This window comes from Falco biarmicus, chromosome 5 (assembly GCF_023638135.1).
Source record: "Falco biarmicus isolate bFalBia1 chromosome 5, bFalBia1.pri, whole genome shotgun sequence".
In the NCBI taxonomy this organism is placed as follows: domain Eukaryota; kingdom Metazoa; phylum Chordata; class Aves; order Falconiformes; family Falconidae; genus Falco; species Falco biarmicus.
The window spans coordinates 29,090,075-29,102,682 of NC_079292.1; the positions used below are offsets into that span (position 1 = coordinate 29,090,075).

At 51.0% G+C, this 12,608-nt stretch overlaps 1 long non-coding RNA gene across 5 annotated transcripts in view; it reads right to left on the reverse strand.

Moving 5' to 3' along the window:
• Positions 1–10,277, reverse strand: part of LOC130149981 (uncharacterized) — a 130,575-nt gene extending 120,298 nt beyond the window's left edge. For 2 of the 5 annotated variants that reach the window (XR_008822078.1, XR_008822077.1), the window contains exon 1: positions 10,089–10,273. This is a non-coding gene — a long non-coding RNA (uncharacterized LOC130149981). Of the gene's footprint in view, positions 1–10,088 lie in introns of all 5 variants that reach the window. The other 3 variants (XR_008822079.1, XR_008822075.1, XR_008822076.1) reach the window with 3 other exon arrangements.
• Positions 10,278–12,608: the final 2,331 nt, after the last annotated feature.

Sequence of the window (12,608 nt, forward strand, 5' to 3'; positions counted from 1 at the left end):
CTCAGATACTGCTGTCTGGTGGCGTAGCTGAGTATGGGAAGGCACACCTTCCTGTGTGGGTCACTGCTACATTCCCCACCCAAGGAGGAGGTAATATAACAAAGAGCTTATAAAATTCAATCAATAGGCCTCTTAAGTTAGCAAGGAAGAATACGTACCAGGACCATTACTAATAACTAGATGAAATCTAGGAGAGTTCTATGAATTGTTCAAATTTGATTTTTATGTACAGAGGAAACTAGAACCTTGGCCGTTTTGGTCTCTCTCTGTTGGTCACCTGTCTCTTTTTCACAGCCCCTGATTTTTAATCTTATCTAGTCCAGGCTTCTGTGCTTCTATGCTTTCAGTCTTTTTTCGGGAACTACTGCCCACATGCAGCACTCTGCTTCCTTGCTGCCTCCTCTGCTGTGCCCTCTTTGCTGGTGACGCTGATGCACATGCACCCTATACCCCAGCCAGGGAAGTTGGCTGCGGATGTATCTCAAGGCAGCTGGAGCTAGCCCCTTCTCCTGTAGAGCCAGGGAATGACAGTCCCTGTTGCCCAGGTTATTAGAAGACTCCTTCGCTGCAGTCCCAGCCTCTGTTATTTATAACACTCACCAGAGATGAAGAACTTAGCAGCAAAATTGCAAATACAAACAACTCTAATCCTGAGCTACCAGTGAAGCTGGTTAACATAATGCCATACTTAAGCTCTTATAAACCACAGGAGGGACTCAGCAGTACATAGTACTATTAATGTAAATATTATTTAACAGAACCCTTGAGAGGCACAGAATGTAGAGGTAGAGGGGTCAGCTGAATAGCCACTAGCTGAAAACCAGACATTTTATAGCCTTCATCCATTTTAAACTAAAATAACGGTAGCAGGAAAAAATGGATTCCGAAGTCACCTCTCCAGGAGGCACTGTCTTAAAAGTAAGTATCCTGAGAACCTCCATCTATCTAGTACACACAGTGGAGATACCAGGGAAACACACAGCCTACAACCACAACATGTGAAGTCACTTACTCAGAGGCCCTGGTCTACAGAAAAAAAACAGGTATGACTATCCCACTCCTCACTCACGATACGTTCAAGCTATGAGCCATACAGCTGCAATCCATGTGAGAATTATCTTAGGCACTACCAAAAGTGCAAGATGTATTCTGCACCCATCTTCATGCTTTGGAGATCTGGTGGCAGCGAGGGGCAGGAAGAGCAGAAAATGCATGTTGCAATAGAGTCTGACCACAACTCAGGGCTGTAATACTGACAGAACAGGATGCCACGTAAGGCCCACCACTCACAGCAAGGACAGAGTGGATGAAGAGGATCTACCTATTGCTGCCCTCCCTTGCTTGTACATCTACTCTCTTGTAGATTCTTGTTTTACATTTCTAGGACCACCAAACCACAAAGATAACCTGGCATTCAGCAAACAGACAATGTCTCCTGCCTTTTCCTGCAGGAAAAGGCAGAAAAACAACTGAAGAAAACAGAAATCATGAATGTCACCTGCAGGAACAGGATGGACTTTTCACCCCAATTTTTATTTCCCTCAAGGCAGCAGCAGACTGAAAGTAAAACCTAGTACGGATACCGATGGCAGGCACAACCATAAAGGAACATTCTCAAAAATGGGATGAATGGAAATATCCTGAAGTGAGGAAGAATCACTGCAAGGTCTTTCAAAAACTTTAAGCATTTCTGCCCACACTACTAAAGAGAACAATGAACAGTTAATAACAATGGTTAAGGGCTTTGCAAAGACTTACACAAGTATGAAAATTAAATAAGCTGAGTATAGTTTACCCAACACAAACTTTGTAGGCCAAAAGAAATGGAGGTTTATATGGTAACATTAGAGATATACAATAATTAATGTTGACATAGCCACCAAAGAGACTGCATCTGAAAGTCTCAGAGCCGACTTCCAGTTTCAACCTAGCCAGGAAGATTTTTCTTAAGTACCAGAATAAGAAAAAAATAAATTACAGTCCTTGTCTATTAGGAATCATATGCACATCACAAGCCTGTTCTTCAAAGCACATCTCATATACTTTGGGTAAATACAGTTTTTTCACGGTAACTGATCTTGGAAGAAGCTGCCAGAAGACCCATTACTACTTTATCAACCAATAGCATCTGGAACAGAATCAAACCTGTTCATGATAACAGGAGTATCTGTAGTTTCAAAGAAAAACATCAACAGAAAGGAAAAATACAACCAGGTATATCCTACAGAGACTATGACCAGGATAACATTAGACAGGACAAACTGTATTTATAATATTTATTCTCCTAATTACTGGATCAGGTAATCTTACATAAACCTTCTGAAAAAGTAACTTCACCCACAGGCACATGAAGTTTGCTTTACAGGAAAGAAGAGCTTGTTTTTCAAACCAGTGGTCTTTAAACTACAGGGGCATGCAATACATGCTGAAAAGGGGGAAGGGCACGATGAAGCAAAGAACTGCTGCTCTAGAACAAAATAAGGGCTATAAATGAACGTAACTGCTAGCTGCAGATGCAGCATGTGCAAAACACAAGTGAGAGAAAGAGGCATTTGTGCTGAAGGACAGTATTTGTACAATAAATTAATGTAAGCTGGGTGTCAACTACACCTGCGCTAAAACCGAGAACCAGCTTTCTAAAAAAAAAAAAAAATCAAGTGAAACCTGACAGTAGAACCACCTTTGGAGAGAAGCAATGAGGGTTTCAATTTAGAGCCTGGGAACTGTTGCAGGAATCAATCATACTGCACATTTGCTTGCAGAAGTGTAGGACTACAACCTGCCATCCAGGCTGCCCCATTGAGAATTTTTTTTCCATCCTTCTGTAATTGAAAGAGCACACTAAAAAGATGCTTCTTTCCCATCACAATGCTAGGAGCCTGGGTTAACCTATCAAACATGTCTACCAGTGTTTTCCCCCTCTGTATTATGTGACTTTGGTCTCCATTACAAATTATTACTGCTTATAGATATCACTCATTCATTACTGAAGTAATACTGCTTCTGAGTAATTCAGCTTTACTCAGTAACATGTTAATTCACAAGTCATGGTTACTTTTTCCTGGTCACTACCACTGACTTTTTTTCTCTCCAATATTCGGTAAGGATTTCCTCACAAACGTCAACAATTTCATTACAAGAAGAACTGGGAGAACAGAGGTTCCCCCTGAACTCCCACTGCAGAGTATAGCTGAACTCTGCCCTTGTTAACTCCCTTTATCCTCAACATCAGTAATAGATGAAAACTGCAGTTTCTTTAAAACCAAGGCAGCAGCATTTCCCTAAGCCACAAAAAACAAACACACACACACCCCCAAGAAAAAAAACCAACAACAAAAAAACCCCACCAAACCCAAAACAAAAACACCAAACAGTTGTGCTACGCTATTTGCTTATTGAAACAGGAGATACATTTGGTGTTAGTGAAACCACATGTATTAAGTTGGTCCGACCTCACTCCTGTTCCATGTTGTGTGAACATTATTCACATTTGAAGTGTCTTTCACATTTAAATTACTGATTTCTAGGTCAATATTGTTTTATGGGCATCTCTGGATTACCAAAATCCAACAGGGCTAACAATCTAAAGATTAAAGCCATTTTACTTCCTTTTTTTATGGTAAGGGTGCACAATTCTCTGCCAAAGCTACCAGAATGAGTTGTGGTTCCAGGACAATACTCTTTGGGGAAGCAGCAGATCCCACAATGCTGGATGCACCATTCGGCTTTCTGTTTATACACAGAACCACAGGCTTCACAGACAGATGCCCACGGACACAGATAAGAGGAGGAAGAATGGGACGATCTGGCTTGAAAAGGGAACGCTGCTACAGCTCTAGAAGAAAGACGGTATCTTTGAGCTTGGGCTCAGAAGGAAGCCGAAGGGAGCCAAGCGAGGCAGGGAGCTCCGTCCCAGCGCCCGCAGGTTGCTGCTGGGCGCTGCGGCGGCCGCGCACAGCGCTGCGCTGCCGCTCTCGGCCGGCAGGGGGCGACGGCAGCCCCGCGGCGCCCCAGGCGCGACGCCGCCATCCCAGCACCGCCCCCCCCCGCCCCGCGGCACCGCGCCCCCCCCCCCCCCGCGGGGCGGGCCGCTGCGCTCCGGGCCCGCAGCCCTCCCCCGCGGCCGCACCGAGCGGAGGCAAACCCAAAACCAAACAAAACCACACACACGGGGGTAGGGGGGGGAACACCCAACAAAAAAGCCCCCAAACCTATCGCTTTTCATAGGTTTGGAATCCTGTTCTCAACAGGGTAAACAGAATCCGGATTGCTCCAGCACCCCGGGGCACGGCTGTCAAGCCGCAGAAATCAGAATATAAACACCTCCCAAGAACTACAGATGACACAGCAATATACAAACGTCAACAAATTAACGTCTGAAGTTGTGCTAAAAAAAAAAAAAAAAAGGGGGCGAAGGGGGCGGGGGGGAAACAACACGACACTAGAAATGCCAAACGGTAGAACTCACGGCGATACAGCGAAACTACACCTTGTTAAAAGCCTTCCCAGCGCTTGCAGTTTACAAAACACATCCAGACAACAGCCGGGAACGTCCTGTTTCTCCTCCTGCTCAAAGTAAACACGGTGGCTAGATGCGGCTTCTCCCTCCCCGGGGACTGCACAGCTGCTCGCACCGCAGCTGGGCGGCAGGAGATGTCCCAAGTCCCAGTGACCCGAGCAAGGTGCTCTCCTGGGTGAGCCACCACCCGCCACCCTGCACCCGGCCGCTGGGAGACACCGCGCTTCGCTGATATAAACAGTAATACAGGTAAAACCCAGCAAACGCTTGCTTACTTTCCAAATAGGCTGAAATTCGAACATCAGTTCGATTCCATTTGATTTCCTCTGCATGCTGTTAATTTATGAAGCCAGTATCTGCCTTCATTTTACAACTCATATTTTGGCAGAAGCTCCAACAGTAGCTACTACAGTTATGCTAAAATTCAGGAACCAGAAGATAATATAGGTATTACTCAAAATAGCACATCTTCTGGGTATTTCATACATAATGTTACTACATGAATAATAAAAAAAATATTTCATTTTCTGGAAATTTATGTGCTACCAAAATTATACCAGATGAAAACACAGATGAAAAAATTAGCCCCGATTCAAGGGATATTTCCAGAGATCCAAACTCTGTCCACAGAACTTCTCCCAACACAGACGAAGTTCAACCCGAGCTCATAAACACTACCAAAAACCTAATCCTTCCTTAAGGCTCAGCAGGACAGTAGTTGTATTCAAATTGCTACATTTTGGTGTAGCATACAGGCAAATCAGTATGTTCCTGTATGCAAAGAAGAGGGCAGAAATATCTAAACTTTGTAATAGCCCAGCACAATGCTTACCCAGGTTTCCCTCTCCCCATTCCACTCTCCCTGTCTTCCCACCCAGGCAACTAACTGCTGCTTCTGACCACCTGCAAGATGGCACAAAGGAAAAAAATAAAAATAAATAAAATCTCAATATTACCAGCACACAAACTTCACAAGATTTCTGTTGAGACTACTGCACAGCATTCTGTACACGTAAGCACATCGTGGGTCTGGTTGCCAGAGTAAAAATTTGAAATATAGGAAAAAACCACCCAAAGATACTAAAGCAGTCACAATATATTTACCAACTCTTTACTTTCTACGTAACTGCACAGTTTATGTTCTTCAATAAGACCTAGTCCTTAAACAAGACATTCAGAGAAGTGTTTGTAAAACCGTGGCTTACAAATGGTGTTATAAATGCCCTTTAAACCATTTGTTTCTCAATTTCTTTTGTTTATGCTTCAGTAACAAATTTCTAGCCTAGCAAGAGTACAAAAAACCCCACCAACTCACCATCAGCACTGCCTTATTAATGCTTCGTAACATAACAATTATGAAAAAATAATTCCTGAGTAATAGTACACCAAAATTCAGATTACTGTGAAACCCAATTTGACAGTAGTACCATCTCCCCTCATCCACAAAACTTCCCACATTTAGACTACAGAATTCATAAAGTAAACCATATTGATTAAAACTATTTAAAACAAGAGTATTATGACAATTATCACATTTTTATTGTCCTGCCAAATACATTACTTTTATTTAAGAAACTTAGATAAAAAAAATTCCACTTGACTGCTTTACTACCATAATTAATATTTTTGCTATATAGATGTCAGTCCTTCAGAGATCTCCAAACTTAGGTCTGTAAAGCAGCACGATACTGGGGACATTTAACGCATCCCTCCTAGAGCTCAAGGCAATTCATCAAAATTCATGGATCAGGACCCTCTGCAAGCGTTAAGTACCCAGATCAGGAATGTAGGGGAGGATGAGATCTCCGACCTTGGTAAGGGCAAGACTCAGAACAAAAAACTCCGATTTCCAGCCATGCTGTTAGACAACAACGCTGTTATCTGCTGGCTGAGGTACAGCATCCTGAAGGACTGTGAAAGGATGGCGGATTTTATGCTGCATTTTTACGAAATGCAAAGCCAAAAGAAAACCCTGTTTATGCTTAAATTCGTGACAAACAGTTGCAGCCCAATTAATTCCATCTCCAGTCACTGACAAAAATTTTCAATCCTGACTCTCTAAAAATGGCTTCAAAGAACTGCTGGGGAGATTATTTTTTTTAAACTTTGCAGTTCAGCGTTCATGTTTGCAAGTACTCTCAGCCCTTGATGTTACAGCACTTCAAGCTCATACTCTGGTACTACCAATAATTCCAGGAGCACGACGTTTATGGAAAAACACTGTGCAAAAATGGCAGAATCAACTACAGCTAGTCAGACTACACAAGACGACAAAAAACACAACTCCATGTTTTCATTTTTAATTATAAAAGAAATATAGTAAACACGCGATTACAGCAATTGAAAAAACCTAGCCTGGATTAAAGAGATCCTCTTAATTTTAATTGTAACAGGTTACAGCAGCATAAACAAACACACTGTTAATGTAAGTTCAAAATTTCCCTTTTTATTACAACAGGGAGAAAAAAAAAAAGGTTTCACTACTTCCTATTGCAAAACCAATACGAACACTAGTTTAAATCTTTTCAGATGCTTTTGAAGTACTTACGAAGAGTAAAATAGCGACCTTTTTGCCACCAGAATTAGGCAAGGCATTAGGTCCTAAAATGAAACTCTGAGTACCTCTTTTAAGAGATAAATTGGTATTGTTTATATAAAAAGTGGAGAGAACTGGCACAATATTTTTCATAGCACTTTTTCCATATACATTGTATTCGTCACCAAAACAGCTCTGTAGAACACAGTGTACAGCACACATTGTGCCTCGTCATGAGCTGACAGCAATTGAAGAGAAGGTGAACCAAGTTACAAAATGAAGTATTTTTTCCTCTAGCTGTCAAGAAGATAAACGATCTTAGTTATATTAAAGAGAAATGGGATACAGGATCCAAAGGGCTCATTTTATGTTAACTGCATTTCACCAACAAAAATAGAGAAAGCAATTTCCTGGTGCATCAATTCCACCAGCAACTCCATGTACGCTCAAAAAAAAATAAATAATCTGAGACACTGGCATGCTGTTACAGAGCACCTCCTGGTATTCTCAAATATCTAACAAACCAAGTGCTCCCTATTAACTTCCTATTTTAAGGTAGGTTTGGGGGTTCCCCCCCCAAAAAAATGCAAACATATGCAGATATGCTCTTACAAATCAAGTATACTACCTGGGTTGAATAAACCTATTCCCACAGGTAACACCGTTTCAAACGACTCCTGCAACCAACGCAGGACATCAGCTCTCTACAACATATGCCAAGTACAGCCTATTACCACACCACTCCTTTCACCACTACCATGATCCTCAGTTGTTTCTGAGCCATTACCATTCTTGCTATCTTAAGGCCATATTCCCTCCTCATCAACACCAGTCAAGGTCTGGAAACACATCATTTCAGATGCTCAAAATCGTACTGATAAAGTTCGGATGGAAGAGAAGTGAAAGCACAAGAAGCACCATAAACTGTCCCCGATTCATTTACTGGACTAGACCAGCACAGAACTGCTAACTTATGGATTTCCATCCTCCTCCTTGTATCCTCTTTTTATAGGGCGTTAAAATAATACTACTACTAACAAATAATCCTTTCCAGTGCAACTCCAAAGCAGTTTTAAATATCCGTGTACGGTCCTCACCATTAGTTATAAAACCATCTCTCCTCTTCTTGACCTGTTCTCGTTCATCTGCTGTTATTTAACTCTTTAAAGCTTCCTGAGAGTCACGATGTTATTAATGGTTATGTAATTCTTAAAAAGATATTGAATTTTAAACTTCTGAACAGTACAACAGGGACATACACAACAAAACAGATACAGGTTTTTTTCTCACCCCTCCTCTACTTATTCGAAACCAAAGTATCCTAATGACCTAGAATAGCAGTCTTTTTTTTGTCCTTTTTTTTAACAGCTCGTCAGACCCAGAATCTCTAGTGGTGCAGGTACCTGTATAATGAATGTAAGCCTACAGAACACAAATGTCCTTTCCTCTGTTGCTTCCTACTGACCCCAGATAAGCTGTTCACAGACGGCCAGGGTCCACTGCCTGCAAGCCGAAAGCCACCAATCTAGAACCGAGTATCCTCTTACTGTTTGCTCTGCTATCCGAGAAGTTACATTAAAATGGCATTACGTTCCTCAACTCCAAACTGACTAGTCTTTCTCCATATAGCCTATTAACAACCATGACTCTGGAGCTTTCCGTAAAATCCTGTTTCCAGAAACAACGACCTGCCGAAAACAGAACACCATCACTTAAGGTGCCTCACTCTGCCACAGACTGGGACGCAGCTCAAGTCCTTCACGCTGAAGACTGCCCAACCTACCTATAAATAGGCTCAAAGCTCCAGGCTCAGGAGACTGATAGCTAAACACGATCCTCACAGCGTTCCCCTGTGTTACCTACATAAAGCTGCACGCCACACCACCACCGGGCTAGGCAGATACGCAGCTACTGCCCTGGCTAATGCAGGACAGCACGGAGGGATGGCAGAGGAAAAAAAAATACGAAAACCCCCAACCACGTATCGCTGGGCATAAACAGCTCTCACAGCTCTCTCCCGGGCAGAGGAGCCTCCCCCTACGGAGGCTAGAGCCAGCCGCAGATCGGCCCTCAGGGCTCGGCCAGGGCCCGACCCGCTGGCCCAGGGAGAGGCCCCTCAGGGGGCGTCACGGGGCAGGCCGCGAGCACCGCTCCCCTCACCGGCACGGCAGGCAAGGCCCGGGGGGCGGCAGCCGGGCAGCCGCGGCCCCGAGGCCTTCAGGCCCCCCCCCGAGGTCGGCCCCAGTCCCGGTCCCCGCCAGCCCCGCCCCGGGCCGGGCCCTCGCCCCGCGGGTGCCCCGGCGGCGGCGGCGCGAGGCCGGGCCGCGTGACGGGCTGAGCCGGCGGCACGTGGCCCCGACCATAACAAACAGGCGGGTGGGCGGGCGCGGGCCGCGCTCGCGCCCTGCCAAAGGCGGGCGGAGGGAAGGTGGGGGGGGGCGGGGGGGAAGATGATGGGGGGGGGGGGGGGGGGGGGTCGGCCGCCAGCGGCGCGGCCATTGGTCTGCCGGGAGCGGTGGGCGTGGCCGCCGGTCCCGCCGCCGCCGCCTCGGTGGTGCAGTGCTGAGGAGGCGCCAGGCGGGGGCCGCTGCCGCGCGTCGAGGGGTCGCGCGCGCTTCCCGCCCTCAGCGAGGCCGCTCGCCCGAAGCCCACCCCCCACCCCCGCCGCCCCGCGCCCTCACACCCGCCGCGCGCCCGCAGCAGCCACGGCTCCGCAGCCGGCCGCCCCCCCTTCCCCGGGCACACGCACCCCACCCGGAGCTCCGCAGGCCGCCCGCCCTCCCGCAACAGCCCCGAGTTGCGCCACGCAGGAAGCGCCTCGCCCGCAGCAGCCGACTCCGCTCCCCGCACGGCCGCTCTGCCCCGGACCCCGCTTCCCCCCCCGCCCGCCCCTCGGCCCCCCAACCCGCCTCGCCTCGCCGCGCCCCCTCAGCAGCCTCCCGCCGCCTTCCCGGGTGGGGGGCGGCAGACCACTCCAACGCTCCCCGCAGGGCAGGCGCCTGGCCGCGGGCCTCCCTCTCCTCAGGCACCCACCTGTGGGGCAGCAGGCCGTGCCTCGGCCGCTCGCCGGCCCGCCTCATCAACCGGCGCTCAGCTCGCTCGCCCGCTCGCACCGGGCGCGGAGCATGCGGAGGGCTGGGGGGGGGGGGGGGGGGAACTGCTAAATATACCCGCTGCCGGCGGCACCGCCTGTGTCACGGACCCGGGCTGGCGAGCGGCGGCGCGGCCCGGCCCTCCCCGCCCCCCCCCCCCCCCCCCCCGCGGACGCATCTTGTTTTCTCCATACGCACTTGGAAATGCGGCCCGGCCCCCCCGGCCGGCGCTGGGGGTGGGTGATTTGGGGGGGGGATTGTTGTTATTTCTGCTCGATTCGGGATACCCACGCAGCGATGAAAACAACACGGCGCAGTCCCGTCCTTCCCCCCCCCCTCCCCCCCCCCCCGCCGCAGCTCGGCTGTCACTTGGCTCCTTCCCCCACGTCGCGAGAGGCAAACTCCCCCCAATGTCGCGACAGCGGCCCGCGCACCTGCCGCGCACCGTGCCCCCCACTTGCCGTTTCCTCCCGGGGTGCGCGGTGCGGGTGGGGGGGGGCACGCCCGCCGCTGCCTCCCCCGCAGCGGGGGGACAGGAGCAGCGCTGCGCCCGCAGCCCCTTGCGAAGCGGCCGGCCGGGCTCGCCGCTGGCGGCCAGGTGCGGGGGATCCGCGGGTGGGCTGCGCGGGGGCGGGCGGCGGGCGCTGCGAGCCGGGATGGAGCGAGCCTCCCTCCCTCGCCTATCCCCCCCCCAGCCGCCCCCCCCCCTCCCCCCGCCGCTTGTGTTTACCTCAAGTTTGAATTTTATCTGCGCAACATGAGCTGGAATGCGGACATGGAGGGCGGGAGGGCGCGCACACGCCCGCCGCTCCGCGGGGACACGCGGCGCCCCCGGCCCCCCCCACCGCGCGCCCCCCCCTCACTCCGCCGCCGCGCAAACATGGCGCGACCGCCGCGACCGCCTGCCCCGCCGGCACCCCGCGCCCCCCGGGCGGGCGGGCAGCCCCCGGCCACGTCCCGCCGGTAACTTACCTCCGAGCGGCCGCTCCGCCGGCTCCCCTCCCCCTGCCCTCCCCGCGGGAGGGTGCCACACGCAGCCCACCGGCGGGGCTGCCGGCGCTGCCGCGCTCCCGGGCGCGGAGACAGGTGCAGGCACGGGGCAGGGCGGGCCCGGGGCGGGGGGCACCGCCGCCTCCCGCCGCCCCGGGCTCCCCGAGTGCTTCCCTCCCCACGATGTTGTTTCATTATATCATGTCCATCATGTGACAGCCGGAGGGCCTCTCTATGGAAACTTAAAGGGGACTTTCACACGACGACGACGCCGGACCCGCCGGTACCCCCGGCCGCCCCGGGGGGCTGCGAGCCCCGCTGCCGCCACCCGCCGCCCCGCCGGCCCTCCCGGGGGCCGCCCGCCTCGCACCTACCGCCCTCCGCTCCGCCGGTCGCAGCAAGTCGCTGCGCTTCCTTCTATTATTATTATTAATTAGGGTTGGTGGTTTGGGGTTTGTTGTGTGGTAGGTTTGTTCAGTCCTTTTCCCCTCCCTCCTTCGCACCGCCTGCGCTGCCGGTGCCTGCACTCCCCGACCGGCCGCGCACGGTGCAGAGCCGGGACGGAGCCGCTGCGGGAGGGTGCGCGGCTCGGCCGCGGCCACGGTGGGTCTCCGGTGCTGGGAGCGGCAGCAAAAAACCCCCCAAAACAAAAACAAACAACAACAACAACAAAACCCAAACAAAAAAAGAAACCACAAAGGAGGAAAAAAAACCCAGACTTGTTTGTGACAGACTGAGGAGGCTGGAGATATGAGCGGTGCTGTCGGTGCGGCTGTGCGGGGTCGGTGCGGTGGTCGCGAACGCCGCTTTTCACCCTGCCAAGCCGGGAAGGGAACCATCCCCCGCTCCCACCTGGGATGCCGCCGGTCTCCTGCAGCGGGTCGCAGCACCGAGGCGCTGGAAGGAGCCGTTCCTGCTTCCCAGTGCGGTAACACCAGCCGCCTATCCAAACAGCCACCCCCTGGAGAAGGGAAAAGCACCGGCCAAGATGTTTTCCATCGCCCCGAAGCGCCGGGCCCCCCGGCACCCCCGTCCCGCCGCCCTCCCGCCGCCGGGGGTGCGGGCAGGCCGGGCGGCAGCGCGCCGCTCCTCCGGCTGCTGTTCTGCCCGCGGTGCTGAAGCGGGTTTTGCTTGGAATTATTTTTTTTTTTTTCCCTCTCTCTCCCAGCTTTCCTCCTGCCCCCAGGATTTGGGATGAAAGAGCTAAAACCCACCTGCACCACGGTGCAAACCTCCGCCAGGCCGGGGGTGCACAGGGGGCTCCCGGGGTTTTCTGCATGGAGGGCAGCACACAGTTCCCATGGGAGCTCCCCAAGTTTTGCTCCCAAACTGGTGGCATCACATAGGTATTGGCGGCCAAGTGCAAGATCCAAGGGGCTAGCTCGTAGCAGGGGATGGATTTGCCATGAAAAACGGGAGGAGGAAAAGCCTGCCGTATTCCTTACGGCTTCCACTGGAAATCTCAGCCCCT